The sequence below is a fragment of the Lathyrus oleraceus genome, chromosome 3 (assembly GCF_024323335.1).
Source record: "Lathyrus oleraceus cultivar Zhongwan6 chromosome 3, CAAS_Psat_ZW6_1.0, whole genome shotgun sequence".
Taxonomy (NCBI): Eukaryota; Viridiplantae; Streptophyta; class Magnoliopsida; order Fabales; family Fabaceae; genus Lathyrus; species Lathyrus oleraceus.
The window spans coordinates 303,736,929-303,755,806 of NC_066581.1; positions in this window are offsets into that span (position 1 = coordinate 303,736,929).

Consider the following 18,878-nt stretch of genomic DNA (forward strand, 5'->3'; position numbering starts at 1 on the left):
CGGTTGAAGGAAAAGGAACAAGATACCCAGATGGAGCTTTATAAAGCCAAAGCTGATAAGTTGAACTTGGCTCACAAACTCAAAGATGCGCAAGGTGAAGATGCTAGCAGATTGAAGAACAGAAAGAGACCCTATGAGGAGATGGAGACATTGTTGAATGAAGAACACCATGAGCGCTTGAGGTTGCAAAAAGCGGAAGCTAACTACCAGAGGAAGATACGAGACTTGGAAAAGCAGCTTAGGGACAAAGATGCTCGGTTGAAGAAAGAGATGGACCTGAGGCATGCATCAGAAAACCAGCTCAGAGAAGAAGTGGTGGAACTCAGGGAGCAACTGAAGGAGAAGCTCACTCCTTTACCCGAGTGTTCAGAATGTGACATGTTGATTGATCAGTGCTAGTATCTGAAGACTCTCATTCCTGGAGGACGACTTTCTTAGTTTGTCTTGTTGTTTATTTTGAGAATCACCTCCAGGATTGTTGGACGGGATTCCTTGTGCTACTCTGATGATGAAATCTTTGCTTGAACTAGCTTTGTATGATCTTTTTGACTCATGATCTATAGATGAGATTGTTGATGTCTCCCTTGTGCTCACCATCTTGTGTAGGGTGCTTCTTTGTTGTTCATATTGCAGGTTGCTGTTTTCAAAGATGGACGAGACTCTTGAATGCCTGAGAAATGAACATAGCATATGCATCATACGCATCATACACATCATATACATATCATTCTTGCATTACAGGTGTTCTTGAACAAGATTTCTCATTCTGGTTCCTGTTTTAGGCAGGATTGCTGATCGTCGTCCGCACCGTTACGCTACACGACTGAATCAACAGAGAAGTATGGACCAAGTTCAGGATGAGTTGGCAGAGATGAGGGCTAACATGGCCCAATTTATGAGCATGATGCAAGGGGTCGTTCAAGGGCAAGAGGAGCTGCGAGCCTTAGCCCAGAGACAGGAAGCTGTGATTCCACCGGTCAACCGTGCTTCACCAGAAGTAGCCCCTGTTAATGATAACGTTGCTGCTGCTACTATTCCCGTCAATAACTATGCTGTGGGTGATGAGCTGAGGGGTATTAGAATCAACAGACAACCTATTGCTGCTGAGACTGTCAATGTTCGAGCAACCCGTGCTCTAGTTCGCCATCCTGCTCCGTTGGTTGACAGACAAGAGGATATGTTTACTCTCCTCAGTGATGATGATGAGGTGGGAAGGATTGAAGAGAGGGACTGAAAAGTTGATGCCTTAGCTGAGAAAATTCGTGCCATGGAGTGTCAGAACTCTTTGGGATTTGATGTTACAAATATGGGCTTGGTTGATGGGCTGAGGATCCCTTACAAATTCATGGCGCCATCCTTTGATAAATATAATGGCACTTCTTGTCCTCGCACCCATGTGCAGGCCTACTACAGAAAGATCTTTGCATATACTGATGACGAGAAGATGTGGATATACTTTTTCCAAGACAGCTTCTCTGGAGCGTCTTTGGACTGGTATATGGATCTGAAGAGAGAATCTGTTAGAAGCTGGAGAGACCTGGGTGAAGCCTTCTTGAGGCAGTATAAGCACAATATGGATATGGCTCCGAGCTGAACCCAACTGCAGAGCTTGTGTCAGAAGTCTGGCGAGAGTTTCAAGGAGTACGCCCAGAGGTGGCGTGAGTTAGCTGCAAGAGTGCAACCTCCGATGTTGGAGAGAGAGTTGACCGATATGTTTATTGGAATATTGCAGGGGGTGTTCATGGACCATATGGGAAGTTGCCCGTTCGGTAGCTTTTCTGATGTGGTTATTTGCGGAGAGAGGACTGAGAGTCTTATCAAAGCAGGTAAGATTCAAGATTCTGGTTCTTCATCTTCCAGTTCGAAGAAGCCATTTTCTGGGGCACCTCGAAGGAGGGAGGGTGAGACTAATGATGTGCAACACAGAAGGAATACAAACAGAGGGCAGTATCGTCAGGTTGCTGCTGTGACTATTCCAGCACCCCAACCTCAATCTCAACGACAACATCCGAGACAACAACAACAACAACAACAACGCCCATTTCAGCCAAGGCAGAGAATGTCGGATCGTCGTTTCGACCCGTTACCTATGACATATGTTGAGTTGCTTCCTGAACTGCTCAGGTTGGGATTTGTTGAGCTTCGCACTATGGCGCCGTTAACAAAGATACCTGCTGGGTATGATGCCAACGTCCGTTGCGACTTTCATTCCGGTGCACCAGGGCATCATATTGAGAATTGTAGGGTTTTCCATCATAAGGTCCAGGATTTGATTGATACTAAAACAATCAACTTTGCTCCTGTGCCGAATGTTGTGAACAACCCTATGCCTCAACATGGTGGGCCCAGGGTGAACAGTGTGGAAGGTGAGGAGGCCGTGGATTTGGTAGTTGATGTGAAAGATATTCAGACGTCGCTGATGGTGGTAAAGGAACGTCTGTTGAAAGGGGGAGTGTTCCCGGGTTGTGATGAAAGTTGTTCAGATTGTGGTGAGCGAGAGAATGGTTGTGAAAAGCTGAGAAGCGGTATCCAGGGTCTGATTGATGAGGGTTGCTTGTAGTTTAGTCGGGCTATAAAAGATCGTGGGGTGGTATCAACCGTCACCATTTACTTCAAACCGTCCAAAGGTCCCGGACGTGCGCCAAGAACTGTTAGTACCCCTGTAACTGTTGGTACTCCTGTGACCATATCTGCACCAGTAATGGTTGGTACTCCTGTCACCATTGTTGCTTCTGGGGGAAGATCTGTTGAGAACAGCAGAGCAGTTCCTTGGAAGTATGATAATGCTTTCCGCAGTAACAGAAGGTCAGAAAGTCATATCAGACCAGTGAATCAGGCTCTAGTGACAATTGGGGTGCCAAATAGAACTCCAGTAACTGTTGGTCCGGCTGTGGACAATGTGGGAGGACCTGGAGGGTTTACAAGGAGTGGTCGTCTGTTCGCGCCACAGACTTTGAGAGATAACAATGCTGAGGCTCTCGCCAAAACAAAGGGGAAACAAGTTGTGGTTGAAGAAGGACCTGTACAGAAGGAGGCACCTGAGGGTTCCTTTGAGAAACATGTGGAGGAGTTCATGAAGATCATTAAGAAAAGTGATTATAAGATCGTGGACCAATTGAACCAGACTCCGTCTAAAATCTCTATCCTTTCTCTGTTGTTGTGTTCAGAGGCACACCGTAATGCCTTGCTGAAAATGTTGAATTTGGCTTACGTGCCTCAAGAGATTTCGGTCAACCAGCTCGAGGGTGTTATTGCTAATGTGAGCACGAGACATGGGTTGGGGTTCACAGATCTGGATTTGACACCTGAAGGACGCAACCATAATAGAGCTCTACATATCACCATGGAGTGCAAAGGCGCAATGTTGTCGCATGTGTTGGTTGATACTGGCTCTTCTTTGAATGTGTTGCCCAAGAAGATTTTGAGCAAGATTGACGTTGAAGGGGTTGTCCTCACTCCGAGTGATCTCATCGTCCGTGCTTTTGATGGATCCAAGCAGTCTGTTTTTGGTGAAGTCACCTTGCCTGTGAAGATTGGCCCGGAAGTATTTGACATTGTCTTCTATGTGATGGATATTCAACCAGCATATAGTTGTTTATTGGGGCGTCCCTGGATACATGGGGCTGGGGCAGTTTCGTCAACTCTCCATCAGAAGCTGAAGTACGTGTGGAATGGTCAGGTTGTGACTGTATGCGGCGAGGAGGACATTCTTGTGAGTCATCTATCTTCCTTCAAATATGTGGAGATGGATGGCGAGATTCATGAAACTCTATGCCAAGCTTTCGAGACCATTGCGATTGAGAATGTGGCTTTCGTTGAGCAGAAGAGGCCAGGTGTCTCAATTGCGTCATACAAGCAGGCTGTGGAGGTTGTTAATTCTGGCAATGCAGAAGGCTGGGGCAAGATGGTTGACATGCCCGTCAAGAAGGACAAATTCGGTATTGGTTATCAGCCTCTTCAAGCAGAACAGGGTGTTCAGAAAGGGCCGAGTACCTTCACCGGCGTTGGGTTGATGAATCATGGTGACGTCTTTGCAGCCGGTAGTGAAGACGGAGACAGTGATTGTGATTTGGACAACTGGGTGCGCCCGTGTGCTCCAGGGGAGATGGTGAACAATTGGACAGCCGAAGAAATAGTCCAAGTTACTCTTCAAACAGAGTAATTTTCTTTTGTTTTTCATTCTGCACAAAAACCCTACGTTCTGCCCGGGGCGTAGTGGTTCATTGTAGGGCCACATCATGTTTTCAATGATATCATTAATAAAGGACGTTTTGCAATCAAATTTGTGCTCACTGTCTTTCTGTTTTTATTTTCATTTTTTTCAAACAATAAAATGGCAATGTTTTTTGTTTTTTGTGACTTTCTTGAACTCTTTTCTAAAACAAAGCATTAAACATGCAGAATCGATCTCGCAGACTCCATTAAAAACAGTTCTGTTATGGCTCAGTATGATTTCGATAATCCCATTTACCAAGCTGAAGAGGAGAGTGAGGAAGATTGTGAACTCCCCAAAGAATTGGTCAGATTATTGAAACAGGAGGAAAGGGTCATCCAACCTCATCAGGAAGAGTTGGAGATTATTAACCTTGGTACTGAGGACGCCAAGAGAGAGATCAAGATCGGGGATGCTTTGAAGGAAGATGTCAAGAGAGGGCTGATTGAGATGCTGCGAGAATATGTGGAGATATTTGCATGGTTATATCAAGATATGCCTGGGTTAGATACAAATATTGTGGTGCACAGGTTACCTCTTAGAGAAGATTGTCCTTCGGTAAAGCAGAAGCTTCGCAGAACTAGTCCTGATATGGCTGTCAAAATCAAAGAAGAGGTTCAGAAGCAGTTGGATGCGGGTTTTCTGGCAGTTACCAATTGTCGCATACGCGAAAAACCGGCGGGAAAACAAAACAACAGAGCCTCCACCGTGCGTTATTTATCCCAAAAGAGGGAAAGGAAACGCTCGAAGTAAACCTGGAAAAGACATGGTCTCGCGACCAGAGAAAGATGGGATCAGGAGTCGGTTATGAGAAGGGAAGGTATTAGCACCCCTACGCATCCGTCGTACTCGACGGGATCCACGCTCGAAAGGAATAGAAAGAAGGTTGCTAAAGACTGCTCAGACACTGCACACACGCTGGAAACAAACACAGAAAGACGGAAGAAACGGGACTCGGCAGGATATCGCATCCTGGGCCTACGTAGTCTCTCAAGCACAGACATCAGAGTCGACGTAGTTCGGGACAGGGGAAACGTGCTCGCTAGGATGTCGCATCCTATGCATACGTATCTTCTCTAACCAGAGAAGAATCAGAGCACTCGTAGCTCGGCTAACGCACGCCAAAAAAAACCACACAGGAAACCGACTGCCAATCGCTGGGCTTACGTCAGACTCCACACAAACAGGCAAACATGGAAACCGAATGCCAATCGCTGGACTTACATCAGACTCCGAACCAACAAACACACACAGGAAACCAACTGCCAATCGCTGGACTTACGTCAGACTCCAACACAACACAAAGGGGTTGAAAAAGAAAAAAGGGCGCCCGGAGAGATCAGCTCATCTCCTGCCTACGTACCTCATCTGGTATGAGGATCAGGGCGACGTAGTTCCCCTTAACAGGGAAAGAACTTCTAACCTAACCAGAAACAAAGGGTGACACAAACTACTAGGGAGACTACGACTCGAGCCTAGAAGTTGTCATGCATACGATCCATATGTTAAGGTTTCTATCTAACTTGCACAGGGAGCAAGCTATCCTAACACATCACAATCAATCAAAAGCACAAAAGCAAGCACACACACTATATGCAAACAGATGGGCTCATACAAGGCTAGGCTTTAGTCAAGGGGTCATGTCAACCTCGACAAACAAGCCACTGGAATGGGGTATGATTAGCTCTTAACCCTAACATTGAGAGTTAGGGTGAAGCAGATGAAATGGGAAGTGAAGGTAAGACCTCACAGCTCTTATCCCTGGCTTGGGAGAGCTTCAGACAAATGAAAGTGTGGGAGTTCAGAATGTAGGAACTCTTCTCCACATGACTGACACAACTGAGATCTTGGGTTATTATCACAATGCATCAACACAAGGTGTGTGAGCAAAGTGAATGACACACTGAATAGCAGGGGATGGATTGCACATCCCTTTTATCTGCCAATTGCCTCTGAAGAGGTCTTTACCTGCTTGGCACAAAAGTAAACATTCACAAGCATTGCCTCTTAGGGAGGGCTTCAGACAGGTGCCTGCCCCCATAACAGGACAGGTCTTCCAGACTACATGAAGTCAGAGAAAATATACCTCAGTGGTTAAGCAACCAAGCAAAGCAAAGCAAGTTCAAAAGAACTCAAAGCAACTTAGGTACCTCTTGATGAACAGAACTGGATTCAGCTCGCTTCAAGGCTTGTGATGCTCCAGAACTCTTCCAATATGCTTAGTGAGGTGAATGATGATGAAATTGAAGCTCAAGGATGCACGAAACCAGCTTAATCTTCAACTGCCATGGATGCTTCACACTTTGAACCTAGCTCAATATGCCACGATTTTCTCTGAACCCACGTCCAATTCTACTCAACAACACCTCATGAACATGAATCAACCAATGGAAAGTGCTTTTGTTTGAAGAAATTTGGAAAAAGTTTGAGAGAAAATTTTGAGAATTTTTTGATTCTAGATCTGAAAATGTGCTAATGATGGAAAACAGTTATGATTAACCCTTTATACCTCCTACTAATCATGTTTAGGAACTGTTTAGGCCAAATGCAAATGAGATTAATCCATTTTGTGGTGTATGTGCAAAATTAGAATTTCACCTCCCATACATACCATGCACGTGAACAGTATTAGTTCTGGCCCAAAATTCCCTTAAAATGAGTCCATGCACACTTGTGAATTGGTTTGGTATGCTCATGATCGTTCAAAAAGATGTTATGCAATTTTCTTCCAAAAACTTCATGAATAAACCAAAGGTCATGCAAATGAAATTCATGTCAAATAATGGTATACTTGGAAAATACATGCTATAAGGATCAAAATGCAAAAAGAACCACTCATTTTGGAGTTTTGGTTTGAAAGTTATGTCCATTTGAACTTTGAAACACACTTTGCCATGATTGGACCATATCTCCTCAACCACACATGAGAAATCCATGATCTTGGACTTTTTGGAAATGGGAGAGAAAGATATTCAACTTTCATGTTGGAAAAAATTTCATTTGAAGCTTTCTTGATGATGTAATCTTGAGTTGAAGTTGATCCAAAATCTTTCCATTTTTGGAAAGTTCAAATTACAGGTCACCTGCTATTTTTGGAAAGTCTTGATCTGACTTCAAATTCTTCAATGTTGATGTTTGAAATGTCAAATGAGACTTGTTTGAACATGAATGAAGCCTCTCTAACCACTTCCCACCTTCAAATTCACAATTGGCTGTGCAGTTGACTTCTATTGACTTTTGTGGGCCTCAGATGATTTGTACATGGACTGATGAGTTCTGAGCCTTCAGCACTTAGCCAAACCACTTCAAAATGATCCTTGATTCACATGAGCTCATTGGAACCACCCTAGGGCTTTCATCTCATGGAAAATGCTCTTGCTATCTTACACAGTTGAATCTCCTGACCAGTCTTGACTGATGCAATGTAACATGCTATGCAATGCTAATGCAATCCTAATGACCTAAAAATGAAATGAATGTACAAATGGGAGGTGCAAATTTGAGGTACTACAGCTTCCCTTATTCAATCAACTGGGAACCTGAACGGATGAGAGCAACGGCTGTCAGACTTTCAAGGTACACAGGGATTGAATACCAAAGAACCGTAGAAATTTGCACTCTGCGAGGATCAAGAACAGACCGTTCACCAATGGCAACTTCAACTGGGATCTGATATTTATCATTGGACCAGACATGACGTCTACCAACGACTCCACTAGGGATCTTGATTTTTATCAACAAAAAGATACAGCCAGACGTCAACGGACGAATGGGAAAAACTCAACGTTTATCGAAACCAACGGAGAGGTGACCAGACATCAACAGATGAATGGAAGAAAGGGATACAACCAGACGTCAACGGACGAATGGGAAAAACTCAACGTTTATCGAAACCAACGGAGAGGTGATCAGACATCAACGGATGAATGGGAAGAGATATACAACCATACGTCAACGGACGAATGGGAAAAACTCAACGTTTATCGAAACCAACGGAGAGGTGGCAACTTCACTGGGGAATAGGAAGCAATACAACTAAACGTCAACAGACGAATAGGAAAAACTCAACGTTTATCGACACCAACGGAGAGGTGACCAGACATCGACAGATGAATGGGAAAGACTCGATTTTACCGACATCGAAAGATGATGTTTACCGACACCAACAAAGACAACCAGACATTTACCGATGACTGGAGCGAGACTCGATGTTTACCGACACCGAAAGAATGGTGTTTACCGACACCAAGGAAAGACGACCAGACATTTACCGATGACTGGAGTGAGACTCGATGTTTACCGACACCGAAAGAATGGTGTTTACCGACACCAAGGAAAGGACACGCACAGGCGCAGACATGACACTTACCAGTATCACAAGAATGACATCTTCAATACGTCAAGGCAAAACCAAACATTTGCCGGGGATCCCACTGGGGAGAAACAAGCTTTCCTTTCACGGACGGGTGAGGAAATAAACCTCTCTAGGGATTATCAGTTCTGAATGCTGTCAGGAGCAACTGTAGCAAATGTGATGTACAAATGTTGAACAATGATCCGCCTCTGCCGGGGATATGATCTGATTAGGTTGACATATGAATGCATATGTTTGAATTTTTTCTATGGTGTAATGCTCCATATCGAATGGAAATGCTACGCGTTTTGAGGATGTTGTGATTACTACATGCAAGATGCAAAATGATGAAAAACTCCTGCTGGGGAGCAACTGAATTGCTCTGCTGAGCACACAAATATGAATAGATTCTCTAACTCTGTGGGGAAACTCTGTCTGAGGAATACTCTGCGGGGGAAAAGCACCAACTTCTCACTCATACTGGGGAATAGCGTTGCTGCTGGAGAAAGAATAGATCCCACCGGGGACAACCTTCACCAAATCCAATCCACTCGGGGACTCCGCTAGGGAAACAACCAATACTCACTTCTGCTGAGGATAGCTTCCAATCCACAGGTAGGATAAACTCTAGTGGGGATAATTTCCACCGAACCTGATCCACTCGGGGAACCTGCTGGGGAAAACCATCAACACAACCCTCTGCTAGGGAGATCTGCTAGAGGAAAACATCCACAACCCTACTGGGGAAAGGCATAACTCTGTTGGGGAAATAATATACCAGACCACTAGGGATAGACATCCACAACCCTGCTGGGGAAAAGCGTTCACGACCATGCTGGGTATAGCAGTACTTAAAACCAGACTGCTGGGGAACAGAATACTCCACTGACACCTCCTCTGGGGATACAACATCCTTCTAACTCGGTGGGGATTTAACAATCTTCAAACTAGCTGGGGATACGCCCACTTCCAGGCCTGCTGGGGAATTAAAAATCCTTAGACCTGCCGGGGATAGAATAGCCTTGATCTTGCTACTTAGGAGAAAGTTCAGACTGAGGCTGAATCCAAACAAGTGTACGTTTGGGGTGAGATCCGGCAAGCTGTTAGGCTTCATTTTCAATGAGAAAGGGATTGAGGTTGATCCAGCGAAAGTAAAAGCTATTCAAGAAATGCCTAAACCAAGAACGGAAAAGCAGGTTCGTGGGTTTTTAGGGAGGTTGAACTACATTGCACGGTTCGTATCTCACCTAACTGCCACGTGTGAACCGATTTTCAAATTGCTGAGAAAAGATCAAGCAATCAGGTGGAATGATGTCTGTCAAAAAGCTTTTGACAAGATAAAAGAATATTTGCAGAAACCTCCAATCCTTATACCTCCAGTTCCTGGGAGGCCTCTGATAATGTACCTTTCAGTGACTGAGAATTCGATGGGGTGTGTATTGGGACAGCATGACGAGTCTGGTCGAAAAGAGCATGCAATATACTACCTTAGCAAAAAGTTTACCGACTGTGAAATAAGATATTCGCAGCTCGAGAAAACTTGCTGTGCTTTGGCATGGGCTGCTCGCCGACTGAGACACTATATGTTGAACCATACTACCTTGTTGATTTCTAAGATGGATCCAGTGAAATACATCTTTGAGAAGCCGGCTCTCACCGGACGTGTGGCTCGTTGGCAGATGATTTTAACTGAGTATGATATCCAATACACGTCGCAGAAGGCCATCAAGGGTAGTATTCTGTCTGACTACCTGGCCGAGCAACCGATTGAGGACTATCAGCCGATGATGTTTGAATTCCCTGATAAAGACATCATGTATCTAAAGATGAAAGATTGTGAAGAGCCTCTTGTCGAGGAAGGACCGGATCCAGATGAAAAATGGACACTGATGTTTGATGGGGCGGTTAATGTAAATGGAAACGGAGTTGGGGCAGTACTTATCAATCCTAAAGGTGCCCACTTACCTTTTTCTGCCAGATTGACGTTTGAGGTAACCAACAATGAGGCTGAGTATGAGGCTTGTATCATGGGGATTGAAGAAGCCATCGATCTAAGGATCAAAACTCTTGACATCTATGGAGATTCCGCTCTAGTGATTAACCAAGTCAATGGAGACTGGAATACTCATCAGCCGCATTTGATTCCTTATCGAGACTACACTAGAAGGATCCTGACTTTCTTCAAGACAGTGAAGTTGTATCATGTACCCCGAGATGAAAATCAGATGGCTGATGCCTTGGCTACTTTGTCTTCTATGATCAAAGTCCATTGGCATAATCATGTGCCACACGTTGCTGTGAATCGACTCGAGAGGCCTACATATGTGTTTATAGCCGAGTCTGTTGTTGATGAGAAGTCGTGGTACTATGATATCAAGAATTTCCTGAAAAGTCAGGAGTATCCTGAAGGAGCGTCGAAGAATGATAAGAAAACCCTGAGAAGGCTAGCTGGGAGCTTTTATTTGAATCAGGATGATGTGTTGTACAAGAGGAACTTTGACATGGTTCTGCTCAGATGTGTGGATAGACACGAAGCAGACATGTTGATGCAAGAAGTACACGAGGGGTCTTTCGGTACACATGCTGGTGGTCATGCAATGTCCAAGAAATTGTTGAGAGCCGGTTATTACTGGATGACTATGGAATCCGATTGTTTCAAATACGCTCGGAAATGCCATAAATGTCAGATCTATGCAGATAAGGTGCATGTACCACCAGGCCCTCTGAATGTCATGAATTCGCCTTGGCCGTTCGTGATGTGGAGCATCGATATGATTGGGAAGATTGAACCTACTGCTTCTAATGGACATCGCTTCATCCTGGTTGCGATTGATTACTTCACCAAGTGGGTGGAAGCAGCTTCCTATGCTAATGTTACCAAGCAAGTGGTTGCCTGATTCATTAAGAAGGAGATTATCTGTCGTTATGGGGTTACGGAGAGAATCATTACTGATAATGGTTCGAATCTCAATAACAAGATGATGAAAGAGCTCTGTAGAGATTTTAAGATCGAACATCACAATTCTTCTCCTTACAGACCAAAGATGAATGGTGCTGTAGAGGCGGCAAACAAGAACATCAAGAAGATTGTGCAGAAGATGGTCGTTACGTACAAGGATTGGCATGAGATGTTGCCTTTCGCTTTGCATGGGTACCGTACCTCAGTACGTACGTCGACCGGGGCAACCCCTTACTCCCTTGTGTATGGTATGGAAGCAGTCCTACCTGTTGAAGTGGAGATTCCTTCTTTGAGAGTCTTGCTGGATGTCAAGCTAGACGAAGTTGAATGGGTTCGGACAAGGTTTAATGAGTTGAGCCTTATCGAAGAGAAGCGGTTAGCAGTTGTGTGCCATGGGCAGCTGTATCAGAGAAGGATGAAGAAGGCCTTTGATCAGAAAGTGCGTCCTCGAAGCTATCAAATAGGTGATTTAGTTTTGAAGAGGATCCTTCCTCCCGGTACAGATAACAGGGGCAAGTGGACTCCGAATTAAGAAGGTCCATATGTTGTCAAGAAGGTCTTCTCCGGTGGAGCCTTGATGCTTACAACTATGGATGGTGAAGATTTTCCGTCCCCTGTGAACTCAGATGTAGTCAAAAAATACTTCGCGTAAATCGACCCGCTGGACGAAAAGAATAAAAGAGTCCAGGCAAAAAAAGGGGCATCCCGACGAACCACGAAAAAAGAAAAGGTTCGGGCAAAAGTTAGGGATAAAGAATAAAAAGAATATGTACACCCGGTAAGTCGAAAACCCGCAAGGGCGGCTTAGGCAAAAATGGGTATCCCGGTGAATTGAAAACCCGCAAAGGCGATCCAGGCAAAAGAGGGATTAAAGCGAAGACTACAGTCTGAGTTCTCTGTACTTCATCGCGCTTCAACGTCTTCCATCTCGAAGGATATGATCGGTCCAATCGTTCTTCTCAGAAAGCAAGGAATTTGGGGGAAAGTTGAGGATATACAAGTCATAACAGAATTGGAAAATAGTGGATGCCGTGTTCACATTGCCAATAGGATAGTTTATTTCCTTTTGTGCGCAATTACCTCTTCCTAGGAATTGCCTCCTGATGTACTTTGCCTTTTCAGGCCCATTTCAATCAATAAAAGTCGTTATTCAGTTAAATTGCTCTCTTGTTTTATTTTACTGTTTTGTTTGCAAAAACGTCCGAATTTTTGATAAACATTGCATATAAAAAACATGAAGGCTAAACAATAACGTGCAGAAAGATAAAACATTTGAAAATCATTTTGAATGTTGAGTGCACTTGGGTGTATCTTGTCCATACAATCCCCTGGGGCATGTATGTCTTGCTGTTTTGCAGGTTGTTATCTTTGATTGCTGGCTAAAACAGATGAGCCACAGTTTGTTCAAAGGTGTTTCAACACTGTCCAGTTGTGTGAGAAGTTGGGTTGTCCAAGTCAAGTTCAGAATTTATACTCCCCGGCGGGTCCAAGACCAGTGTTGCCTCAGCAATCAGGCCTGAGGTTGATTGCAATCCCCAGCAGGATTGAGGACGTCTGTATCCCCAGCGGGGTTTAAAGGCTACCCTTTCCCCAGCAAGCCTGAGGACTGTTAGTTTCCCAATGAGCCTGAAGATTGTTATTTCCCCAGCGGAGGTGTTTGTGGGTAGTTTATTCCTCCGCAGCCAGGTCTGAAGTGCTGTAATCCCCAGCGGGTTGAAGGGTTTCCCTAGCAGGGTTGAGAGTGTTTTTCCCTAGCAAGTCTGAAGGTGGTTGTTTCCCCAGCGGAGGTTTGCATCAGTTGTTTCTCCCAGCGGAGTCCCCAAGTTTCAGTGGAGGTCGTCCCCAGTAAAAACTATCCTTTCCCAGCAGCAGTGCTATTCCCCAGCATGATTGGAAGATTGGTGTTTTCCACAACAGACGACTCCCCAATTGAGTTGGTTTCTCTGCCGTCCCCAGAGTGTCAGATCAGCAAGTATCCGCAGCAGCAGAATTGTTGCGCCTCCCCACAGAGTTGGAAAATCGAATCAGGGTCGTGGGCTGGCTCAGCAGGAGTTTTCCTCATTTGCATCTTGCATATAGTAATCATCATTGGTATTTGCATCCTCAAATCGTGTAGCATTTCCATTCAGTATGTAGCATTACGCCATAGAAAAACTCAAACATATGCATACATGTGTTAAACCGGATTGGATCATATCCCCAACAGAGGCAGATCATTTTTCAACATCTGTACGGCACATTTGCTACAGTTGCTCCTGACAGCATTCAGAATCGATAATCCCCAGAGAGGTTTATTTCCTCACCCGTCCGTGAAAGGAAAATTTGATTCTCCCCAGTGTGGTCCCTGGCAGGTGCCTGCCTTGTTGTGACACATGTGCATGTCATCCTGGCGATACCAGTAAGTGTCGTGTCGACCCCCGTAAGGGTTGCTTTTTGGTGTCCGTAAACATCATCTTTCGGTGTCGGAAAACATCGAGTCGTTTGTTAACCATCGGTAAATGGTTTTGTTGTTTCAAATCCCCAGCAGATTTATTATCGGCGGGTATCAGCCATCGGTAAATGGTTTCGTACTATGAGAGTTTTCTTTCCTTGGTGTCGGTAAACACCATTGTTTCGGTGTCGGCAAAACATCGAGTTTTTTCCTGTCATCGGTAAATGTCTGGTTGTGATTCTTTTTTCCAGTCATCGGTAAATGTCTGATCGTCCTTTTCCTCGATGTCGGTAAACATCATCTTTCGATGTCGGTAAACATCGAGTACCTTCCCAGTCATCGGTAAATGCCTGGTCATGAATCTTTTCAAAATCCCCAGTAGAGTCGTCGGTAAACGTCTTGTCTGGTTCCAGTTGTAAATATATTTTTTTCACTCCCCAGTGGAGGCCGCCATCGGTAAATGGTCTCGCTTTCCTGCTTCCCAGTAGCCATCGGTAAATGGTATCGCTGACTTTGATATCAGTAAATATCAAATGTTCATTTTGAAGCTACCATCAGTAAATGGTCTCGTTTCATTCGATATCGGTAAATATCGAGCGCCCAGTTTAGCCACCATCGGTAAATGGCCCTGCTATCTGTGATATCCGTTCCCCAGTAGCCATCGGTAAATGGTATCGCTGACTTTGATATCCGTAAATATCAAATGTTGTTTTGAAGCCACCATCGGTAAATGGTCCCGCTTCCTTCTAATATCGAATTTCCAGTTGAAGCCTCCATCGGTAAATGGTCTCGCTTTCTTCACGTCATCCCCCGCAGAGTGCAAATTCCAAGTTCTCTTGGTATTCAATCCCTGTTTACCTTGAAGGTCTGACAACGTTGCTCTCATACGTTCAGGTTCCCAGTTGATTGAATAGGGGCAGTTGTAGCACCTCAAATTTGCACCCCCCATTCATTCATTCATTTCATTTTTAGGTCATTACCATTGCATTAACAATGCCTTAACATTGCATAGTACATTGCATCTCATCAGTCAAGACTGGCATCAGGAGAATTCATCTGTGCAAGAGACCAAGCATTTCCATGAGATAAAAGCCCTATGGTTGTTCTAGAGAGCTTATGTGAACCAAGGTTCACTTTGAAGCAACTTGACCAAGTGTTAGAGGCTCAAAGTCCACAGTGCAGTTTCAGGTCATCTAAGGCCCATAAAAGTCAACTGCAAGTCAACTGAGGGCTAGGAGGTGGAAAAATGGTTTGAGACACCTCATTCATGTCCCAAAGAGGTTTATTTAACATGTCAAATATCTACCTTGAAGATTTTGAAGCCAGATCAAAAGTTTCCCAAAATGGAAAGTGACCTGTAATTTCAAGTTTCCAAAAATGGCAAGTTTTTGGATCAAATTCAACTTGACTTTCCAACATCAAAGAAGCTTCAAATTAAATTTTGTCCAACATGAAAGTTGAAGATCTTTCTCTCCCATTTCCAAAACGTCCAAGATCATGAGCATCTGATGAATGGTTGAGGAGATATAATCAAATCATTGCCAAGTGTGCTTGAAACTTCAAAAGGCCATAACTTTTGATCTAAAACTCCAAAATGAGTGCCTCTTTTTGCATATTTCTTCTCATGACATGTATTTTCCAAATCATTCATCACATTGCATGAAATTTCATCACATGACCATTGGCTCATTCATGCTCATTTTGGAGGGAAAATCATGAATTTGAATTTGGTGCATCATATGAGCTTTTTAATCATTCCAACATGTTCATAATATGATTTTAGGTGAAATTGCATGGGCATTGTCTACTGTTCACGTGGGATTGCCATGCATGAGGTGAAAAATCAATTTTGGTCATGCACCTCTTTTCTTCTTAAAATTTCATTAGCCAAGCCTAACCATGATTAGCAATGTGATTAAGACATGGTATAAAAGGCTAATCATAACAGAATTTTCACAATTTCACCATTCTAGATCTAGATTCAAGTTTTCCCTCCAAATTTTCTCTCATCCATAATTCAAAAATTCTCCAAGTAACACTTGATTTTTATTGCATATTCTGGTTTCTTGATCATCATTTGGTAGAATTCAAGCCATTGATTGAAGAAATTGGTGAAGAATCAAGCAATTCCATACATGAACATGAACATGGAATTTTGAAGATTTAGCTAGATCCAAGCATCTCCAGGCTTCAATTTCAACTTCAGGATTCATAACATGGTTACTAGAGCTGATCTACACACTTGCCAAGCCTTGAATCTACTACTGCCATTGTTGGAGCTTCAAGAGGTCAGATTTTTGAGTAGCCTAATTCTCCATTTTATTGCTATAATCTTGTAGTTCTTTGCTTCCTGAGCACACTGATATAAAAATCTTGAAAAACGGTTGAGTATTCATGGAGATATGACGAATTGAAGTTTTGAGTTCATGTACGTTTTTGGTTCGATTCGCATGATATACCATGTTTTAGGCCAAAATAATGATAGATTTGAGATGTACGTGAGTTAAGCTTTCATTTGATATAAGTTTCATAAAAAACTGGAAAAAAAAATTGTTGAAAGCTACTGTTCCTCCACCGTCTTCATGAAGAAGACGGTGGTTTCCACCGCTTGCTGCCATGCGTGAATAGTGCCCGCCACCGTCTGGTGCGCTAGGGCTTTAAGGACCAAACGCGGTCGTTTTGCCATAAGCAGGACCCTCCTTCGATTCCCACGGAGCGCGTTCTTGCAATTTTTTCATTTTAATTCCACTTATCCAAAACGGCGTCGTTTTGGACGCGCCTTGCCCCTCGCTTCGAATCCGCGTGATGCCATTTCCCATTTTATTCAATTCTTTTCATTATTTTTCATGTTTTGCAATGTTTATTTCATTTTATGCATGATATTCAAAAAATCCTAAAAAATAGCTTGATGATCCAATTAATTCCAGGTTTTTTTCTACATGATCATATGAATGTCTTCTATTTTTTGATATGGATTTCTGGAATTGTGCATGGCTGGAATTTTAATTGTGCTAGACTAATTGAACATGTATGCATTTGTACCATGCCTCATTCATCCTATTGTGAAATGCTCAATACTTGTCCAATTGCCATGAAATTTTACACACTGATTCTTAACATGTTGTGTGATTTTTGAGGCTTGGTTGTGCATTTTTAGCATTTTCCTTTTCTGTTTTAGGCATGTGTTAATATGGTGTGACAATGTATGTCACACAATTTGATGTTGACCTTATTCATTTTCATTGCCTTGCCAATTGAGCTCTTCTGTTTATAATTTTTGGCATGATGATTGTGTTTGACATATTGTATGCTCATAAACATTTCCATGATTGTTTGAGTCATTTCTGTTTTAATATGGAATTTTGATTCTTGTTGACCAATTGTATGCACCTTTTGCTTGCCTTGCCTTCTCTTGGTTGAATGATGACTTTTCTTAATGCTTTTGACTTGGTCCTTTTTAGGACATGTTTTTACTTATTTAAAGTTGCTTCATGTTGAGTATTAGCTTCTGTTTTGAATTTTTTTCTCCGCCTTTGACCCTAGGCTTTGCCCTAGGGGTTTGTACTCATCTTTTGAGTTTTGCATTTCAGGTTCAAGCTTATAGTCCTAAGGGATGATGTTGATCTCATGATTTGAGATGCCTTTACTTTGTCCACTAACCCTTGCTGTTTGTAGGTCATTTAAGATGATGAAACAATTTGAATGCTTGCACATAAAGCTTGCTTGTTGTGTATATTGGGAACCACTGTTGTTAACTGTTGATTGTTTGTCTGAACATAGTACTGATTGGTTAGCTTTTCTTACAGGTACTTTAGCCGCTTTAACTCATTGCTTGAGTTGCTTTGCTTTGCTTGTGGTTGGCATACCACCTAGGTAACTTCCTATTCTCCATGTAGTCTGGAAGACCTGTCATTTTCTTTTGGCAGGCACCTGTCTGAAGCCCTCCTTAAGAGGCAATGTTTGTGCTTGTTTATCTTTGTGCCTTGTACTTCAAAGACCTCCTAAGTGAAGAGGCATTGGCAGATAGAAGGGATGTGCAATCCATCCCCTGCTATTCAGTTGAGTCTTTCATCTTGCTCGCACCACGTGCTGATGCATTTTGAATAAACACCCAAGATCCTTTGTATATAGAGTCAGTCAGGTGGAGTAGAGTCCCACATTCTGGACTCCCACGTTTTCATTGATTGAAGCTCACCCAGGCCCGGGTTAAGAGCTATGAGGACCAATCCTCATTACCTTTCATCTGCTCACCCTGACGGTCAATGTCAGTGGTTAAGAGCCCTCAGATACCCTTCCAGTTGGCTTGTTTGTCGAGGTTGATATGACCCCTTGACTAAAGCCCAGCCTTGATGTTTGAGCCCCTTGTTGGTGTGTTTACTTCATGTTGTATGTGTTTGTGTGGTGTGATTGTATCCCCTAGGTTTGCTAGACTTCGCATAGTCTCGTTTGCATGTCAATTAAGGTAGCACGGTTCCTTCGTCTAGGACTTCCTTTCTTGCGTGGGCTTTCCTAAAACACAAACAAACATTATCCCCTCTTAAGGACACGTTAACTCCTTCTACTACAGGTGAGTAAGTCTCCAAAGGTCGAGCATCCGGTAGATTGCGTAGTGACGTTGCTCATCTAAAAAACACAAAACAAATAGAAATAGTTTAGCCGAACTACGGTAACTCTGATTCTCATGTCCAGATGAGATACGTAGGCACGAGATGCGATGTCTCGTCGAGTTTGACTAACAACTAACTGTGATCCTTTTCTCTCGCCCCCGTTGTGATTGAGACCTTCTCTTTCTCTTTCCCTAGTTGCAATCGAGACCCTTCTTCTTCTTGTGTGTGTGCTTGGAGTCCGACGCAAGTCCAGCGATTGGCAGTCGGTTTCCTGTGTGTGTTTGTTTGTTCGGAGTCTGATGTAAGTCCAGCGA